The sequence below is a fragment of the Falco cherrug genome, chromosome 7 (assembly GCF_023634085.1).
Source record: "Falco cherrug isolate bFalChe1 chromosome 7, bFalChe1.pri, whole genome shotgun sequence".
Lineage (NCBI taxonomy): Eukaryota > Metazoa > Chordata > Aves > Falconiformes > Falconidae > Falco > Falco cherrug.
In genome coordinates this window covers 40,715,625-40,737,204 of record NC_073703.1, presented here as the reverse complement: position 1 = coordinate 40,737,204, position 21,580 = coordinate 40,715,625, and the positions used below count along the sequence as shown (strand labels likewise).

At 41.2% G+C, this 21,580-nt stretch overlaps 1 protein-coding gene across 1 annotated transcript in view; it reads left to right on the top strand.

The window, feature by feature from the left end:
* The window catches only part of TUNAR (TCL1 upstream neural differentiation-associated RNA), a 161,889-nt gene that overhangs the window by 5,776 nt on the left and 134,533 nt on the right, over positions 1-21,580 (top strand). Inside the window, exon 2 of the mRNA XM_055717387.1 lies at positions 18,470-18,560. The gene's annotated coding sequence lies outside the window, so the exon portion shown is untranslated. The remainder of the gene's footprint in view (positions 1-18,469; positions 18,561-21,580) is intronic.

Here is a 21,580-nt window from a genome sequence, read left to right as displayed (position 1 = left end):
AAGCTCAAGAGAACTATGAACCTACAAAAAACCTGAACCACTTCTACATCAATGCTATCGTCAAATGTTTCTTTAGAACTGGTTTCCATGTCTGAGTCTCAGATCAACATGCAGTGATCTTGTTACTTTTACACCAGCAAAATAACAGATAGCTCTGACATCTCTTCCCATACCCAAAACTGTTTTGGGCTGGATAACACAACAAGATGTTGGTGATGGTGGTCTAGAGCAATTCTCAAAACCACTTTATTCATCATTAACACAAAGAAAATTTTCCTTCTCAGTAGCAGGACTAATGAGTGGGAAATACAGATTATAGGCACAGTCTTGGGGAAAAATCTTTGTTTTAATTATCAGTAACATCTTATGAACTCTTCTGAGATGTCTAAATTGTGAAGGTTTGGCTAGGCTCCAACTAGCAGAAAAATATAGATATGTCTTCTGATCATCTTTCCAGAATAAGGCAAATTATAACTGTGCAGTTTATGATTCTTTTTTTTTCCCTGCCTCCCTCCCATAGATATAGGTAGGGCCTTTGAGTTGGTGGACAAGTTGTTTTTAATTTTTTATCCCCATAAATACTGGAATGGGAGAGTGAAACATCAGATCTTGTGTCTAGGAGAAATGGCTACATAGTTTTCTACTTGGAGAAGCCAAAGTTAAAAGAAAATTAAAGCAAATTTTTTCTCATAAGAGGTGTATTACTTTGATCAGGTATTGTGAGGTTTTTTTTCCAGAATGCTGAGTTCAGCTGGAACTTTAGGTACTTGGTCACTTTGAAAGTCATGCCCAGGGTTTCTAAACCCAGGCAAAGGGTCGTCATGGTTTATGTAGTAATTCTGGTACTAAGGATGACATAGAGGCTCCCTCTTTGAGAGGGATCCTCTTACTTCAAGGACTTCAGGGGAACTTTGTTGTTTAAAGTCCTTTCTGCTCTGAGGTTAGCTGAATTCCACCAGGAAGCACAGTCCCCAAGTTCAACACAAAATGATGCAGCTCCAAATAGGACACTACATCTGAGTCCCCTCTGGATTATTATTTGACGCTTCATTTTTCTTGTGGAGATCCCAAAGAGTGTGTGATAGAGCTCTAAGAGATCTCCTCTAAAGAGCACTGGGAGCTGATATCCTGAGAGGATGACAGGAAACTATCAGTTTGAATTTTATTAGGTAGGCAAATCCTTGTTTCACCATATCAGTAGTTGGGTTAATACTTCATTCTGTTCACTGTCCTGCCTTGATTGGAATTTCAAATTCTGAAGCCAATCTGATCACTCCAATTTAACTTCTGGTTTTTATACTTCTGTTTCCAGTTGACCACATTATGTGCCATCTTGCTTTTTCAGTCTGGATGTCTCCATTTACATCTTCTGAAAAGAAGTCTTTCCTGTTCTGGCAAGCAGAACATTCCCAGTGAGTCCTGGAGGCTGGTTTCTGCAGACTTGACTTTGAGATCATATCCTGGAGGATGGAGGTGTAGAAGTATAATTGGTTTCTCAGAGTTGATTTTCTCCTTCTATTAGCTGACCACAGATGAGCAATTTACTCACTTAAATTTAGATTGGCTCATGAGATTGAAAAGCCCTTACTTGCACTCATATTTTAAACATCTACCATTCCTTTGTAAACAGGCAGTTGAATGATAATAAGTTTGAACCCAAAGTACCTATTCTCTTTACCACATTGAAATGTAGCTGAAAGCATCCAAAGTTTGATGTAGCTGTTAAAAAGTGATTTACTGTTTTTCAAAACAAACTGCTGCTTTTGTTGATATGCCCCACTGGAGCTCAACAAATGTTTATTACTTTCATTGCCATGATAACACAAGCCCGTACAGTTTCTGATGAAATTCAAAGATGCACTTGCATTCTCTTCTGCTTGTAATTAGGACAGAGAAAACTGTTTAGGAGGAGACCCTGACCTCTTAAAGCAATTTTTATGGGGGCTGTCATGATGGCAGAGCAGGAGTCATGAGACTCTAGGCTTTTTTACTGATTTTGCTGGAGATGCCTCCTCCAGGGCTCAGGTTCCATTTCCTGTTACATCAAGGACTTAACCTAATTTTTGTAATCAATGAACTAACACTGATTAACCCATTGAGTATGGTTTGTCCTTGAGCCTCTTTCTGCAGCGCCAGTGATGAGTGACCAGAGACGCCAAGTTTGCTTGTGCTGTCTCTGTGTCCTCCTCTGGAAAATGGGCTGAATTGGTGTGATATACAGACTAAAAAGCACTTGGCTGTGGTGCTGCTGTGTCACAACTTGTGTGTAAAACCTGAGTAGGTTTTAACATGAGAGTTAGGCAAACATTGGCATCTGCATGGAAGTGTCTACATGCAAAACGTCTGTCTGTGCTCCAATCATAGTCAATGGTGGTCAGTCAGTGCTCTCAGAGGGTCCCAGAGAGGTGTGCAAGCACCAGGGGCTGAGTTCAATTGCTTAAACCTAGGTGACTGGTGCCATTTGAGATGCCCTGGAGTCAGTGGGACATCTATGACAAACTGAAGATTTGGCACAGGACTTTTGCTGTTCTGGAGTGGCAGCTGTAGGCCACACCAGAGACCTCTGCTATTTTACACAATCAACCCTCGTTGACTGTTTGAGGGTAGGCTGAATTGCTCTCAAGGGTCTGCTTACTGTATTGACAAAATCTCCCAGGGGCTGCAACCTGGACACATCACTCATGTGTAGACACCTTGATGGAAGCATTTTTACCTCTAGCTGAATCCATTCCCTTATGGCTAAAGATACAGGTCTGGCTCCTGGAGACATTTAGAGTTAAATATCCAGGTAAGCAGCTCCAGAGGGCAAAATATTCAGCCTATTTTTAATACATATAATAGGATGAAATGAACTGCCCTCTGAAAGTGCCTTTCATCAAACTGACTCCTGAGGGACACTAGGCATTTTAGCTGTTTAACTTTCAGGGTAAGAAAGTGAAAAGCATCCCACCTTTAGTTCAGATGTAATCCTTTTAACTCCACTGACCCAGAAACAGCTTTCTTCAGTTACCCTCAGGAAAGGCTGTACAGGAGACCTGGTAATGATATTCTGAACCTCAGGAGCATCTTGAATATTTTTGAACTTTGCAAAATGAAATTGACTTAAAGATAGTTGGAATTGAGCTAAGCATAAGCTAAAAGTTTACTGTTTTCCCTTCTCCAGATAAAACTTTCTACCTTTACAGCCCCCCCCAAAAATATTTTAAGTGAGAATACTTTCTCACTCTATTTCCCTGGACAATTTCAGTCTTCACCACCCAGGTGGTAGTTTATCTCCTCTCCCTATTTTCCTCCTTTTTGAAAGATAGAAAGACCACAATTTCACTAAGGTTGGTCTGGGAGACATACAAACTGTGATGGCTGCTGTGGGATTGATGGGGGAAGTTTAGTGTGGGAGTAATGACATTTTCAAATTAAGGCTGGCTGACCCAGATGCTCTTTATTGATGTATCTCATTTAGAAGCCTAAGTAAATTGTATAGTCAAAGTTTTAAAAGGAGGTGGGAGGGGAAAAACTGGGACAACTGAAAAAGTGCAGCAACAATGAATGTCTGAAAAGTGCTATAGGGACTGTAAAAATCCACAAATCACTTATCACCCTGGAGACATGGGGAAGTGGAAGTCATTGTAGAAAAATAAAAGGTAAATCTTCAATGGGTGTAGACTAAGTTAACTCCAGTGGGATTAATTTTACTTACACCAATGAGAATCTAACTCTCAGCATTGTGGGCTAATGGCTCTGGTGAGAGGGTGGTAGTGTCAATTTGATATATCATTAAACAATATTATTTTGCCTCCAGATTATATTTGTCCAGAACATAACATTCAGCAGTTGTTTTGGTTAGTTTAGCTTTTTATTTGTAAGTAGATGGTGAGAATGACTGAAACTTTAAATGAGAACCCACTTATTTATTTTTTTATTTATATAAAAATATACACAGGAAAATGCACATTAGTTTATCAAGCAGAGTGCATAGAGCTGTTGGGATGAAAGAGCCAAGCAGACCTTGGCAGCTAGCAGTTTTCTCATGGTCGCTATTCTGCACTTCGATCCATGCAGAGGGGCATATGTATTTGTATGGGCTTCTAAGGACACCAAGCAACATTACACTGACAATCTGCTGTCTGTATATTCCTACGGTGCCTTGCTTGTAAAGGTCCTAAATGATCTTATAAGGTGTAATAAAAAGAGCATCACAGCAAATACAGTACCAGGAACACTGCCAGCCTGCTGAAGTCCAGCATTGGCAGGAGATTTGCACAGGAGCTCTCTGGCAAAAGCAAGAACAGAGTTGAGACTCCTGCGTCTTGACTCTACACCACAAAGACAAGGCTCTGTAGCAGTCACCTGGGCAGTCCAGGTTTCCCTCTACACGTGCTGACTGTTGCAGACGAGTGCTGTCTAAAGGTATTGAGGTTTGCTGTGTGCAAACAAACTGTAATGCCATCACTACCTAATGGTCTGGAGATCTGCTAGGTTGATAGGGCATGACTGCAGCATGAGATCGTAGATGAAGAGCTTCTGGTGCTCCCTGGGTGAACACCTGGGAGGATGTCCCATCCTAGAGGAGCTGCTGAAGGCAAATGACCAGAGGGAAGGAGGCAGGGATACTCTCCACTGAACTGGGAGATAACACGGTTGTGCAACATAGCTGAAAATGTGATACTTCTAATGAATTCATACCAATTGTTTCCCTTCTCCCCCTCCACATCTGTGCCTCCCTCAGCTCATCCCTCCATACATCTTTCCTTTCTTTCTTTGAACCAGCACCAATATCTCTTATTTGCAAATTTCCATGGGCAGAATTGGATTAAAATAGGCCAGAAATAAAGCACCTCTGCCTTCACATCCACTTTTACTACTTCTTGTAATTCTTTGAGTTGATTTTTACTACCCCTTCACTCCTCCAGATGCTGTCTTAGTTTTCGTATGTCAGCACAGGCAACCTCATCAGTCATCTTGCCCCAGGGCAGCAGGTGCCTTAGCAGGCATTATTTACTGGAAGGAGAGGTTTCACTCAGATTAGGCTGGTGCAAAGAACAGTTGATGTTGGCAGTAGAACTGGAGGAAAATCATGGTTCCATGCACGTTGGGGTGTGGCTAACTCTGCCACTAGAAAACTTAATCCCTCTTTTGGAGTAACGCATCTGACAAGTAATCCCACCTTCCCTGTTAGTTTGGATCATGGCAGGAAAAGAAACTCTCCCATGTAGAAGACATGGCTTGTCCTTCGCTTACATAAGTCAGAGCTATGGCTTCTGGGCTCTCACTGAATGCCTCCTTTTCTCTGTACTTTTCCAGCTCATTTGATACGATTTTGTGATTGGTTTTGGTTTTTTTAAGGGTTTAAAAAAAATTATTAATTACACAAATGCTTGGTGGAGAGGAAGACTCATGTCAAAAGGCTTAAGCTATGCATTCAATTTGGTTAAATGGCGGAAATTTAGCTCTGAACCAGTGGCAGTCTTTGAATTTATAAATACAAATATCCACCTGAGATTCTGGTCCGAAGCAAGAGCAAGGCTTCTATTCTGTTCAGGTTCCTCATCTCTGCTTATCAACATAGCAAATTAGCACTTTTCAGGCAAGCAACAAGTGATGTGACTAACAACTGTGTCATGCTTATTCTTTCGTCCCAGCAGTTTCGGTGAGAATGCCCAAGATCTGGCTATTCAGCCCAAGGACTTAAAAAAGCATTTGATATTTTTGACGACATTTGCAAAGTTTAATACAAATTATCTTTGGGAATTTGTCTGCTCTTGGCTGGCCCAAGTTAGTCAAATACAGGGTGGAGGTTCAGCATCCTTTCTGTTCCCCAAAGCTGTGGAGTGAGTGAGTGTCCACAGTGAAGCATTTAGCCACAGAAGTTGGTGCCCAGGAACGGAGTGATCAAGTCAGATAAAGTAGAGTCTGAAAACAGCTGAAGGCATGACAATAGGACAGGAATAGCACTTTAGTTATGATAAAATTGTAGAATTTAAAATGTTCATGCGTTTAAAAATTAGGAATTTATGTTTTCTTGCCATCTGAATAGAAAAGCATTATAGGATTCAGAACTGACATTGAACAGATAAGTGAAATCTGGATTTGGGATTGCATATGCAATAAAGTTAGGAAACAGCAGGGATTTTTTTCTAATTGGTAGGACCCTAGGGAGACAAGCCTGTGGTACCATGTGCTGCGTAAACAAGCATGTCCTTTTAGTCAGTTCTTCCCTGCATGCATGTTTTCATATGTATTTGCCAATTCCTGTTCCAACACAGATAAAATCATGCTGCAATCTTTTGGCAACAGGCTGCCAGGTAGATTTGGGAATTTTCAGCTTATGATAAAGCTGGAAATGTCACCATGGCAGATCATTTTGAGCTAGTTGGAGATTTCTATTTCTGGTGTCAAGAAAGACAAGACAGACAAAATGTTGCCTTTCTACCTCCCATACACACTTGGCCTGAGCACAGGGTTGAGGGTATCCAGCAATACTTTAGTTTGAAGCAACTCGTCTTTCACCTGGTGCGCAGAATTAGGAGCTGCTTTTCTTAACCATCCATGACTCAATACTGTTAGTATTGAAGTGCTGAACTGCTGTCTCAAGTTATCTATATGCAATTAATAATATTGATCACCCTACATTGACCTTGAGAGTTAATAACTGGGTTTTCCCATAGTTTTCTTTGGTCAATGGTGTTTTCTACGTGCCAATTTATAATTTTGTCAAGCTGTCAGATCACGGGGTCTGATCCTGCAGACACTGAAATGCAAGCAATGACTATTTCTTTAGGATCAATAGTACTGTTTACATCTAGGCTGAGAAAAAAAAGTACTTTTTTTTTACAGGATTTGGCCTGGGGAGAGATCTACACAAATGTTTGTGTATAAGTCAAATTACTTGAAAGCCATGTAGGATACATGTGTAAAGAGTTGGGGGTCCAAAAGCTGGGCCTTATTTTCTTCATCAAATAATAAAGTGGTTCTTTTTTCCCTATAGTCTTTCTTGAAGTAAACACAAGTTAAGACACAAAAGAGAGAGATAAGTGAAACCATTTATTTGTCTTGTCTCGTTTGGAGGAACCTTTAACAATCTTTTAGTTCTAGGTAGTCTGAACAACATCTTTTTCTGAATTGGCCTTGAAAAAACTAAAGAATTCAGTTATGGTTGCCTTTTATTTAAAGGTTTTCTCTATTTACCTAATTCTCATCTTAGTAGTATTATGTTATAATGAACCACCAGTACTGCTCTTATTTTGTATGACATTTTTCTCAAACTTCTATTGCACTATGTGCCTTTACGCTCGTACACATCCCTCTACTAAAGAATTTTCTGTTGAGATTCCTACCAGAAGGATCAGAACTACTGCAGGGCTGTAAAAGGAGAATTTAGCAAACAGGGTTCTGTCAAAGTCTCTAAAACATTTTTATTCTCTGCTGCAGAGAAAACTAAACAAATCTGGAATGTCTGAAGTGACACTACCAACCCAGAGCTTGGCATCACTGAGAAATGCTTTTCAGAGCTTTATTATCCAAGAGACACATACCAAGGGACTTTTAGGGAAGAAATACGCCTCTTCACATCAGTTTTCTCACATCAGCACTAACACCCATTGGTGAAGCAGTATGTGGGAACGATGGGTTGATAATCTCACTGCTCCTTCTGCAGAGCAAATGGAGCATGTTGTCCCATAACAGCCACCACCTAGCACTTCTTCAGCACTGATTTGTCTCTCCCATAGACAAGTATAACTGCACCCCTTCCTTTGGACAGCTGGCATCATCTGAAGACATCTTATCTTTGTAAAAAGCATTTCAACAAACTGTTAAAAAACTGCCTTTTCCTTGCCTTTGTAGTCATTTATCCCCTCCCTGTTGCATTCTCAGCTAAAGCAGATTATTGCAAAATCCATTTTAAAAGCACAGCAGTTTTATACTGAAAGGTATCTAGAGGGCAGCAAATCCAGAGGGAAATCTCATCCTTCAGTGCAAATGAAACCTTTTTTATTTCATTTCTGAAAAATCAAACACAGAGTTACATAAAGCCTTTTTTTCCCCCCCTGTACACAAAGCAGCAATAATAATAATATTCTCTATAAGGTTGAGAGATAATTGTACCTGGGAACAAATCTTTAATTTGATTAAAGCTTACTGTAGTGGGCAAAGACTCTGAAGTTCAGATGTGAGTTATGAAGAAACTGCTCGGGCATCTATAATCCTATGTGAAAGCAAATGTATTTTTAGAGTATTGCTGTGTGACATGGAACGCTCCTGAGTTATTTGTGCATAACTGTGGTTGGTGTGGAGAATTATTTAATTCAATATTAAGATTGTGCTTCTGATTGTGGTTCTGTTATTCTTCACGTTCGGTTCAAATTGTAGTTGGCCAAGCGGTAGCTGGGATCCAATTAATTATTAGCAATGGGAATCAAGGCTTTGCAGACATCTTGTTTTATTGTATACTGCACATTTTGAAACCCTTTGAGAAATGTTTCTACAATTACACCTACTGAATTTCATCACTGACAGTTAATGCATACAGTAATAGGGATGTCAGAAACCTCTGTCTCATCTCCCTTTCATCTTATGTTTGGTACCTGAAGTTTAGAACTTGGCCATCCTGAAGTTATCAGAATGCTTAAAAAAAAGATAAATCATAATCTTAAAGCATCCATGCAAATTATTTGAGTTTTTACTTCATTTTGAAAATTTTCACTGTAGTTGTGCATGGAACACTGGCATTTGCACATTGAGAGGTGCACGTAGAGGCAAATCAATGTGACATTGTGTGGACACTGGCAGTGACTAGAGGGAAAACCAGACAAACTCCTCTGAGCACACCTGGGAATACTAGTGCCTAAACAGGGAAGCCATGCTGAGTGCCTTGAGACGCATCCCCCAGAACATGCACAATACAGCTGTGCCATTTGAATTTGACCTTGTGTCCAGCCCGAGCTGCAAACACAGAGGTTAAGGATCCCAGGAGATCATCCCTGGGCACCAAAGCCCTGCCAAGAGAGATGTCTCCCATTCCTCACTTTCTGAAGCTGCAAAATGGGGTTAATGAACTGACCTCAATTGCTCTGATATTTGCTTTTACATCTGCCAATGTAAAATGTGATATGAGAGCTGTGGGTGATTGTTATTATCAAGAGGCAACACATTTGCATTGAAATGGGATAGGGTGTATACAGAAGAGAGGAGGACTAGGTCTGCATAATGAGCTTTTTGTTGGAGAACATGGCTGAAATGAGAAGGGTTTGTGTAGTACCCTATCGGTGTGTATGGCAAAGGCTGTACCAGAACACAGACAATTTCCTGCTGATTGCATTTCTTTTGATGTACAACCCCTTTTCCCTGTCTCATACATGTGGTGATTTTGCACAGCTAGCTTTACAATACATTAAAATATCAGGGAATTTTTGTCAGAATATTCAGGTGTTGCTGAATGTACAAAAAGCAGCAATTTCCTTAAATGCCTGCTATCTCTGAACATCCCTGTGTTTCTTCTGCAGAAAGGGAAGATCCCCTTTCTTCCTCCAGCTTTACTACAGTTTTCCTTTTGCCTTGGGAAACTGTTTCTAATGTGATCACTCAGTGATTTTCCAAAGCAGCTGCAAGTTGTGAGGTGCTGGTTCAGAATGAGGCATTGCTGGAACCTGCTGGCCTGCTACCACTTAATAACAATATATAGCTGCTTTTTTTGTTTGTTTGTTTTCTGTTTTCTTTTCTTTAAGATGCTTAATTCACAAACTTCAGGCATTGGACACTGGCAAACCCAGAAGCTTTTGGCCTCTGAGAGGCATCAGCCTTTCCTGCCTATGTAGGCAGGGTCATCTGTGGGCTGGCTGTGGCCCTCTGACTTACTGAAAGTGGTTTCATGGCTGGGGTATCGCTTCAGAGCTTGACCCGGGAGGCAAGATGCTACTTGGGCAGAGTGGAGGAGGGAGCAAAGCACGCAGGGGTGTGACAAGGAGGGTGCCAGGGTTGTCTGGACAAGGGAAAGGGGCTTGCAAGGAGGGAGACCCCTGCCCCCCGGAGTGGCTGGGATATGCGACTGTGGCTGCTGCAGGCAGAGGATAGCTGGTGTGTGCCTGGGGTGAGAAATGGTTGTAAAATGGAGAAAGGATGCCCAGGTCGGGGGATCTCACACAGGAGATTTGGTTTCTGTTGGCAGAAACAGCACTCTGTAGCATCACCCTCAATTGTACAGTCTTTTTCCCTGACCATGCAGAATGGGCCCATTTCACGGGCAGAGCTGGCTGCACAAAGGGGTATTGTGTATACCCTGTTCCATGAGGAACAGGCACATCTGAGCCATGAGAGGTTAAACTCTTTTGGACCTCTGTGGTTGCTCAGAAAACTCTTGCTGTCTTGGGCTTCATAGATGAAATATAAACACCATTTACATCTGCTTAAAATCTGAATTGAACTTGAAATGTATGTTCAGTCCAGTGGTGAATGTAGCTGCTGTTAAATTGCTCCATTAAGTATAAAGCAAAGTTTAATCTGCTGTGTTTTACTTTCATGAAGTGCTTTTAAGCACTGGTGATGTTCCCTTTATTGTTCCTTTATCTTTACAGCAAAATGAAAGCTTTGTCCTGAAAAAAAAATAAAATAAAAAAAAAAAGAGGAAGATTTTAGGATTAAAATACCCATGAAAGTAATGCAAATATTCAAAAAAGAGAGAAGGACGGATGAACATTGCCAGGAAGAATTAAGAGGAACAGTAGTGGAGTAACTTGCTGCTTTGCCTTTTCCCTTCCAAATATCCAGCATGGTCTAAAAGCCCTACTAAAGCAGATTACCTCAGGTGCTTGTGGAAAAGAGTACAAGTGCGTTCCAGAAAGGCAGCTACTTTTTTTTCATTCAGATAGAATTTTTCAGCTTATAACATGGAGTTAATTGCTTCTTTTTTTTCTCTCCTTTTTTCTTGTAATGGTCCTTTGCATAGAATTAGTCATCCTTGAGGGCAGCTGCTCCATCTATACAGCAATTGCCAGATGATTACCTCTTTAATGCTTTCACTGAGTACTTTGCTGGTTAACCTCCTTAACTGGAGAGCTGCTTATTGATATTTATGTCTTGTCAGCATAAAGGTTCATTAAGCATTGGTAAATGACATGTTTTCATATCTGCTGACAGCAGAAATGCAATATGATCAATTGCAAATTGACTTCAGTGCAGCAATAGAGTGCATTTAACACACATCAGTGGATCATTCGTACAAGCAGAGCTGGAATTTTTATGGCTGTTTATGTCTCTCTAACATCCAAGTATAAATTCTCTGAAGTTGAGCAATTCTTAGTAAAACAAAATGCAAAACTCAGTCCAACAAGCGATCATGTATCCCAGGTCAGCTCTCAGCACAGGCAGCTTTTGGATGGCAGGATGCTGAGGGTGGTGAGACAGCCCAGATTTCCTCATCTCTGCCAAGAGGCAGAGAGGGGTTGGGGCATCTCCTGCAGGTGTTTTCTCCCCTGCCTCAGGCTACACCAGGGGCAGCTCTCCAGGGCTTTCCCTTGCTTGCTAGCTCACCATCACCTCCCTTTCTCTGCCTGGTCCTTCTCCAACAGGAGGGTAACACTGAGTCTTGCCTACAGCCCAGGCTGGTCTGGAGATGGCTTTGTGTATGTGTGAGTCCCAGAAGCCAAGCTGACAGCCACCTCTGTGGTCAGGTCCTGCTGGGGGTCAATGATGGGGGTAAAGAGCTTCCAGTCCCTCAGACGTGCATGTTCTTTACTGCTGTGCTGCTTGCTCTTCTGGTAAAGAAGAAGAGATAACATTAAGCTGGGTCCGAAGTGCTGCTTTTTGCTATTTTCTTAGTGCATCAGCAGTTTCCTGAGGAAGCCCACTTCAAGGCCAAACTGACAGCCTGGGGAATGAGGATGCTGAGGGTGGAGACCGGGGCTCTGAAACCTGTCCTGCTGCATGTGGCAATAGAGCATCCACTGCAACAGCAGTGCCGGGCCCTGGGGTTCATCTGCAGTGTGGAGGATTGGTGTGGTGATCATCCTTATCAGTGCTCTAATCTCCCTCTCTAGGATGAGGTCCGTCCTCATGCCAAAGGCAGCAAAACCCTGACCATGTCCCCTCAGGATGCCCCCCTGCCCAAAGCTGTACATGTGTGTAAGGGTTTTGCTGGGTGTCCCTCAGTGGAGTACAGATTCCCCATCCTGTTTCCTTCTGGCCAAAATTTCTAGGAGCTGTTGCTATCTATGTATTTCTAAGACTGCTCTCCCCTTTTGACCACTGCTTGGCCTGGATTAGGTCATCTTCACAGACACCTCTGAATCTCTGCGTCCCTTTCTTCAGAAATATGTTTCAGTATCTGGGGTAAAATTTTCAGCTCTACAGAGCCAGGCAAATTATATGACACAGAATTGCCATCAGAGCTAGGAAAAGCATATCTTTATCTTAAAAAAATAATAAAAGGAAAAAAAAAACTTTTTGAGGAAAGGTCTTCATTAAAGAACATCAGGTTTCAGTTTAACAAAACACTGTAAAATGAAAGCAAGCCATGAATGCAGGTGATAGCCCTGGGAACATCCAGTGCCTATTTACGATGCTGGGACATATCTCCTGTACAGTCAGATTGTTGTTTTTCTTTACTGCTCCATCACACATTGTTGCATGTCTGAGATTCCTCACCAGTAACTGAGAAAAAGCTATTTACTTATGTTAAGTCCATTATTTTATGTACTGGAGGAAAAAAAAAAATATGGCTTGTGTTGAAGTCTCTTTGGGAAGAAAGTAAGACCTTTACATTGGTTTAATGGGGGTAGTTTTGATAACTTAAGCCCCATACATAAGTTGAAACATCTTGACATTCATCTGAAACATGATAGCACTTAGTTTATGCTTTTCTTCAGTTTAGAATATTTGCACTATGTTCTTGGCTTTATATGCTCTGGGTTTGTTGTTTTTTTTTTTTGTCTAATGAAAATGAAATTAAATTGTCTCTTCTGTATAGAAAAACTATAGGCTTCCAATCTAATCTGTTTGCTTAGTGACCATCCTGAATAAAACTTTCAGTACTTTATTCTTCCTGGTTATAATTATTCTCACTGAATATCCAGGATCGTATTTGCTCATGCAGCTGAAGTACTGGTTGTGTCTGCGCTCTGTGGATTGAACTATGTGAAATAGCATTGTTTCAGCACCATGGATAGCAGAACGCTAAATTAATATTATGGCTGCCTAACAAAATGACTTTGATGTAAGGTTCCAATATACTTATTTTGTTACAGCCCATAATACTAGTTTAGCATTCTGTTATTCACAGTGCTGAGACGTATTGATGGACTTATTAAGAGTACAGCTGTGGAGTTCATGCTGAGGTAGAGTCAGACAGATGAAGGCAAATTTCAATCTGAGTTGTAAGGTGGAGCAAATGGCAGAGCCAGTGATTTCAGTCTTGGTTATCAACATGTTCCCAACTCCATCATTTTTTAGCACAGTGCAAGGTCAGATCCTGCCTCAGGAAAACCTGCAGTACTTTGCCTAGGCTGCAAACCGCGTGTCTGAACAAGACATATTTTTTAAAAGAGGATAAAAAAAGGTACCTGTTGGTCACAAAATTGGATTTTTTGTTTAAGGAAAGATTTTCCTGAAAGGTCAGGAAAATGGCTAACTGGATGATGATGCCTACTAACAACAAAATGCAAGAAAACAAGATCCCAGAGCTCTTTAACCTGATCTCTTTAAAATCTGTCAGAGACCTGACAGGGCCAGACTTTCTCAGAGGCACTGCAGACTCCACTTCTGCTGTCTCTGGCTGTCTAAATAGCAGAACCATTGCCAGGCTATAAGATAAGGAGGTGCCTTTCATCTGGGCTTCTTCTAGAGCCCAGCCAGAACTATGGTGCTTTGCAGACAAGGAAACTGCCTCTGAGATACTCTGCAGAAACCATCATGGTCCAGCTAAGGGGTGGACCATAAGAAATTTGTCACTCCCTGACTTGGTGTATGTGTTTGGAGGCTGCTGACCATCCCAAAGCTGTAGCCAGGCTGGCGGCAGAGATGCTGGCCCAGCCAGGGCACAAGAGGATGCAGGGCAGGAGCCACAGGAAGCAGTGGTCCCATTCCACATGGCGCCTCTGGTTTTAACAGTTTCAAAGTTACATATAGCTGCAAGGATGAGAAATAAAATTGACCAGAAATACCAAAAGGACCAGTATTTCATTAAGGGGGATAGATTTATTGACTGTCTAGACTGAAGTTAGTTTTGTATTCACACTTTAAAAATTTTAATTAAGTTTAGGGTTTACGCTTATACTGTCTAGCCATTCCCTGGTTAGTTTTATGAAAACATTAACCTTGACACTTTGACAACTTTTTACCTTTCATTTAGTCTCTCATTTAAAATTGTTTTCATTGTCTGTGGTTTAGCGATTCCCTTGGTCCACTTACACAACCCAAGGCCTTTGAAGAGTGACAGCTCAGCATGCCTGGTGGCAGTTCCCAGCACAGTGTTTAATTCTCAGTTCAAGCCAAGAAGTGGAGCTCTACCTCTGTGGTACTGCACCAGCAGGATGCTAGTTTTTGCAGGCAGGGGTGTGAAATTTGCCTCCAAGCTTGCACAACGCACTTGTGAGAACAACATGCTGGTGCCTTCACAGCTTGCAGGGCCCAGGGGTCAGCAGAAGATGTGGGGCCCTCCCTCCCCACGGTGCCTAGGGCAAGCTGCTCCTGTGGTCCCTCGTGTCATCATGTCCTGCACCTCCCAGTGCAGTCTGCCTCTCTGGAAGATGCTTCAGCTCCTGCACAGGAGGCCTTAAGCAGTTCCTGTTAACTTTCACCTTGTGCTGGGACAAAGCTGTGCAGTACGCGAAGATGCTCTAACAGTTCCATGCGTTGATCTGGGAAGTCCCAGTTCAGCATTGCTATCTCAGAGAAATACCCAAAATCACCTAAGAACTTAACACAAGACATGCTTAAATCATTTCTGCTCCAGCTTTCTAAGGCTATTTAGGCAGAAACGTATGCAAGCTATGTGGGTTTATAGTGATGTGGGTGGGTGCTGTGAAAGTGATGCTGAATCTTTCCATGGCTCATGCCACTTAAATACTTCTTGAAAGTCCGAGCCTTTAAGTTTTACTGAGGTATTTCTTCTCAAGTGTTTTTCACTGCAAAGCTGTCATGGTTATTGACTCATTTGAGTTCACAGGGTGCTGAAGCAGGGCATCTGGGTGTCAATGGCAAAACTTTGATAGACAAGCAGGGAGAGAGAGGAGTTGTAAATATGTTTCCAGAGGGACAGGGTACTCACCAACTCTGCAACCGTCTGAAGAAAGGAATAACCCTCACCCCTGCATCCTTTCACAACCTGCCTTAAGACTGCATTATGTTGAGGAATTGCCATTCTAATCCCACTGACTGAATGTGAGAAGCTGGTCTTCCAGTGTTGCTGGAAAAGGGGAAAATGAAGAGTCTTGATGTGGTGTGAAAAAAACAGAGAAAAAGCAGTAAGGTGGCATCACTCAGACCAGACTCCTGTGGGAGGCTGGAAATGTTGCTGGTAGGGGTTGCCCTCGGACAGAAATGGCTGCACAGAAGCTAGGAATGTAAACAGTGTGGTTGTGGCAACCTTTCCGGAAAAAGCTGCCTGCTTTTAGTCCTCCTGCTTCTCTTTCAACTATTCTCCAGCACGTTGATGACTGAATAAATCAAGTGCACCCTCTGGTTCCAGTTTTGGGAGTTCAAGATGAAAGCACAGAGTCACTTGCTTTTACCGAAGGTAACTTTCTAACTCAAGTGTGAATCAGAAGCTAGGAAGAATGATGACATTTTACAAAGTTAGGGCTACCTAAAAATGTGAAAGATTCTGTCTCATGTAAGGCTGAGGGGAAAAGAAGGTTGGGACTGCATTTTTAATATTGTTTGGGAATCCAGATCGCCAAGAAAGGTGATGCACATCCTTGTGAGCATGAGGGAGTGCTGGGGAGAGTGCATGACCCCGTGTTGCTGTCTCCCTCCTGGAAATGGTGACATGTTTATAGCAGGAACACAGTTCCAGTTCCCAGGGTGGGGAGAGGCAATGGGGACCTGAGGAACCAACCAAACACCACTTTTAGAAATCTTAACTCCTGAATAGCAAATACATTTCTCTTTTTGCATAAAGTAAGCACTTGAGGATTAACTAAGAAAAAACAAACGTGAGATTTTGGTACTGGAATTAGGATTTAGAGGAATCTGGTGAAGCAAGTAGCGTATAGGGCTTGAGATAAAATAGGCATGCCAGTGAAATTCATAATAAGGGAAACACCCTTGGGAATCCCCAAATGGAAACCCTCATTGATTTCTTCTGACACTGAGAAAGAAAAAGCCAGGTCAACAGATTGATAAACACTGTGTGAGGGGACAAAAGGAAATTACCATCAGGTGATAGTCTGAAATCCAAAGGATTCAGGAGAAAGAGATGTGTCTAAGCTTGTTTGTTTATAGCTGTTACAGCTGAACTTTACAAGCATGATGTTATTCCCTAAGGACACAACTGTATCAATAATTCCAACAATACATTTTAAAAGAAAGGGGGGAAAACAAGGCAGAAGAACAGATTACACTGAGGTATCAATAAATTATTTGCTCTGCCATGCAAAAGAAGGACAAACTTGCCTATAAGCATCTTGATGAATTCCCCAGTATCCTGAGGTAATGCCCTGTATCAGAAATGCAAATATTTTCTTTAAATTAATATCCTTTTTTTAATTATTCCAAAGATTAGTGGTACTGATTTACCACTAACAATTTATTATTTATTAACAGTTTATTAATATTATAGAAATCTAATCTGTTTTCTCATATCAGATCCTTTTCTCACTTCACCTGTACTAGATTGCAGGATTTGGCCCAGCAATGCATCTTTTCAACACATTTGACCCTCACTGCTGAGAATATTGATTTTGTTTTAAAGGACCTGGCTTGGCATTTAAGTCTCTGGTATCTGATTCACATCTCTGACACAAACTTTATGTATGATCTTGAATAGAGAGCTTAATTTTTTATGCCTCATTTGCCTCTGTAAAAGATGACTTTTGGGAAGAGAGTTCCCGAACTTCATCCTCTTAATAACTGCAATCCTTCTTCTAGTTCCCAGGGTGGATGTGTTTGTGCTATGTTTGCATCCAGTATCTTTATGTCAATATCTCTATTAAATTAAATAGTTCTTTTCCTCTCTGGGTATTTAGTTCATGGATACCTTACAGATTGCAATTTTCTCCTTTCAGTCTGTGTTTTGCTGTGCAAAGACAAGTTTTTTAGCTTTCTGTCATGCAAAAATGCTCCCCTGATCACCGCCATAAGCCCCTCCATGCCTCTCTTTCTGTGTGAGTTCTTGTGTGCAGTATCCAGATGGGATATCTCCAGTGTTTTGTATACAAAGTCCCAGCAAGAAATTTTGCAGAAATGCTTGTTCTCTCAAAAAATGCAGGAATCTTTCTGAGCCTTTTCATTCATAAAAATGCACTGGACAAAGAGACATGCACTTGTGGTATCCCAAAACCATTTCTGTCACTCTGCCCTCTACCCCCCAACACACAAGAAGGTCTGGCTGAAAAGTCGGCATTTCCTGGGGGAAAGCCTGTCTGAGTAAAGTATAAAATCAAACAATATGGCAATGAAAAAGAAAAAAAAAAGGGGGGGGGAAGGGGGAAGCAGCTGTGTTTTAATAAGAGTGTTAAACAAGAAAATGCTTGAGACCACTTTGTGGGTTGGGCATGGGGCACCATGACTGTTACTCTCCTCTGGATCTCCAGCCCTTCTGTCCCTGTCTACCCATATATTGCCCTCTCATAGCTACTGGCTGAATGAAGAGCACCTGACAGAGGCAAAACTAGCTTGGGGTCGTGCAGCTGGCAGGAGCAGCCCTTCATGGCATCCCAGCAGTAGTCACAAGAGTGCGCACATGAAAGGAGGCTGCTGCCGCTGCTGCTGCTGCCAAAGAGGAGCCATGATGAAGGTTCAGCTGGTCAAAGTGCTGCCCTTCTACAGGGCTCTAGGTAGGTGTATTGAGTTACCTCAGTAGTGTGACCATGCTGTGTTGTCGGGGGAAACCACAGGTGATGCATTTAAATGTAATTAATGGAACAGCATGTAGTAGTTCTGGTCTGGAACAAACAGGATTTTCTCAAGTTCCTGAGAGACAGGTATGGCTCACCGTGCTCTTGTGGTGTGGAGCTGGGGTAAAGGGGAAGCGCTAGGGACAGGACTTGTCAAATGGGGTGTGTGGATATGGCTGGTATTTCTGGGATTTAACTGATGATGTCCTTCATTTACAAAATGTAACAGCTGTTAATAAGTGTGAACCGTCTTCCCTTGTGCAAAATTGTTCCATTAGATAATACTTTGTAGTGACTGCTACTTTTTATTTTTTCTAAAATCTTTTTTACACTTACAGTCCTTGATCTGACCTGTTTTAGACTTTAAGTCATAAGTATTGTGTTTCCAGATTGAAGTCTTTTGTTGTGTTGCTCCTCATTTCTAGTGCCAAGATCACAGTCAAAAGGGAGTCACCAATGAAGATTTCTCTGTGCAGCTAAGCAAACAGCTCATGAAGAAAACTCTAAATGAAACAGGTCAGTTATATATATCTGTAGTTTTCTTCTCCAGACTTGGGAGGTATTTTTTTATGAAATAATACAAAGATTTTTTTTTCTTTTTTTAAGAGTTACTTGTGGAAAATGCTGTCTAGAAACGTGGGTGGGTATTTTTTTCATTTGTTTCCTCCTCGCCCCCACCCGACCCCAGTGACATTGACTAGAAATGAGGTGGATCCAAACACTCTTAAGGTCGAAAAAAATATAATGTGAATGAGATGAGGCTCTGGGGTAACTTGTCTTTGGTTTCCTCCTAACTTAAGAGGTACCCATAGCTTTCTTTTTTGGGGGATGATTTAAAGTATAGTTCCAAACTGGCTGCTAAAAGTTATCTGTTTTTAAAAGTGCCTCTGTGCATCTAATTTCTGTAGAGCAATTCTCTTTTGATCTCTGTGTGTTTATTTAAGTAGCGTGTCTCTCAGCATGGCTTTAGTACTTTGCAGTATCATGTGCTAATTGTTTGCAAATGCCTGCGAATAGCTCCTTTTTTTTTTTTTTTTCAGAGAAGTTTGTTGGGTTGCCATTTTGCAGCCTAGAAAAGAAAGCTCAGGTGCACTCTGACTTTTTCTGATTTGTGACTTGTTTCAGACTCAGTGGTGTCTTTCCTCGATCTATATAATCATCTGACAAAAGCAATATTGAGAAAATGCTCAAATTCCTGCATTTTTTTAATATAAAGCATCAGTATCTTTTGTGTGTATGTGTGTTTGTCTGGTATGTCCCTTATTGAGGTCTGATCTAAAAAGTTCTCCTAGGTGTGGATCACGTCTAGTGATGTGTTAGAACAAATCACGTTCTGAGCCATCAGAGTTAATGGAATTAACCTGGGAAAGGTTTTATCCTGCTTTAAAGTCTCTGGATTAAAAACGTTTGCCTCTTCGGGAGGACATCTGAGTTGCCTGTTTTTTTTAGTAATGCTTTATTACTGTTAGTCTCACTACTAATCAGATTGTTCTTCAGTACTTAGATACATCTTTGTGCTAACATTAAATAAGCAAAACCCACCTGGAACCACAGCATAATATTTTGCTTTCTGGAGCCTACTCTAGATGATGTTCCTGGGTATCTGCACTCCCAAGTATCTAATACCAGCATACTGTTTCACAGGGTGAACCTCTCTGACCACAATTAGAACAAAACAGTACTTTGTGCTTGAATAAGAACACTACTCTCCTGTGGCAGTAGCTTATATAAATTATGTTGCTGGGTTCTCTTTTCATGGCATCAGCTGTTTCTCCTTCTTCTAACAGAATAAAGGTCAGAAAATGCTGATTCTAACTGCAACTGTGAACAAACATTTCAGCTTCCTATTTTGAAGAAACCTCTCTTCACAAAGTCAAAATCGAGGCCAAAATCACTCAGCAAAGAGCAGTTATCTAAAGTCTTGGCCCATTGTTCTTCTCTTTTCCAGGCCAAGCAATTCTTTGTTACTGAATTATTTACTGAGGAGGGGAACCATCTTTAATCATCAGAGGAGCATTAGAATCCAACAAGACTTTGAATACATATTTAAAATGTTTACTAGTTTTTGTGAGCATATTCATTTAAAGCCTCTAGAGACTGAGCTTTTCATTACAGCCTCAAATGAGGTTTACCCTCACTGTTTTTTAACTTTCCAGACTGTAAAGTGTCTTGGCTTTTTGTTCTGCCCTGAGTGTGTGGCCTTTTGTTTTTTGCTTGAGGAATCAGAAGTGAGATGTTTTCTGTATTGCAAGATTCCATTATGTGGACATGGTGTATGTGATATTATGGGTTCTAATTTCTCTGTGTTGGGTGGAGAGGGGAGAAATTCCATTGAAACAATGCCTTTTCTCCTGAAGACTATGATGTGGTGGTTGCAGTGTTTTTTTGGAATATTACCCTGTTGTGCTTGAGAAGCATTTAATAGCACTACGCTGGATGTCTTGCTCATTAAATCTCTCTGGTAGCTCTGATTGCATCAGGAGTGGGATAACTAAACTGCACTAATGCTTCCTTGTAGCTATTAGCATTTCAAAAACTTAGCCTTTAAACAGTTCCTTCACCTTTCCTCAAGATTTTCAGTCTCATCTTTTGGATTACTTCTCAGAATGAAACACAATGAAATATTTATTAGGCTTTCTGGGAAAACTCTGGAGGCAGGATTTATTAATAGTGAAAATTCATTATTGATGCTGCTGTTCTCAACTGATAAGCAGTTTTATGCCTGCATATATTTTAATTTAACTTTTTTAAAAGATGGCATAGATTGCAGCTTCTCACCATCAAAAAACTTTCCCTGGCTCCTGAGCTGGTAGGAGACTGAATCCTCTGTGTTCAGGCTTAAAAGCTGAACCTCCTGACCTGTGTCTATAAACTCAGCTCTGCTTGTATAAACTAGGGCAAAACAATTTCTTGTTCATGTCTGATTTTCATGTGTTTTTCCCAAGGCTACTTTCAATTGTCCAAAACTGACTTATCTATTGATGGTGAGCATCTTTGTACCAATGCTTCACAAAAGTATTTGTATCCCCTTTGCCCTGACATGGACTTCCCTTTGTCCTGGTACAGCAGTCCATGATCCAGCACTTTCATGAGCCTGTGATATAACTGAGATTGGGGTCATTATGATGGGATGGTGGAAATGGATCAGTTTTGTTATTCCTGGGATGGTGGGCTGAGCTGCACTTGTACAGGAAAACATCTAGCTCCCTTTCAGATCTTTTCTGAACTGCTAACCTTAATTTCATGTTCTTAACATGCACCTGAAACGTGTGGCTAAAGGGATGTTTTTAGAGAAAATGATGTAAACCCAACCCTTGCTGATGGTCAGAAACTAAGTGGCACCTTAAAGACTCTCTCTGGACTGTAGGGCTCAGGGTCTACAGTTGATGTAGTAGGGATTGAGGCATTCATATATAACATTCTCTGTGTGAATGAATAACATAGTCATCAAACATATTGATGTTAAATCCTTTAAAATCAGTGATCCTCTGTATATGATAGTATTTCAATACAAATTGCTGTGTTGTATTTAAATA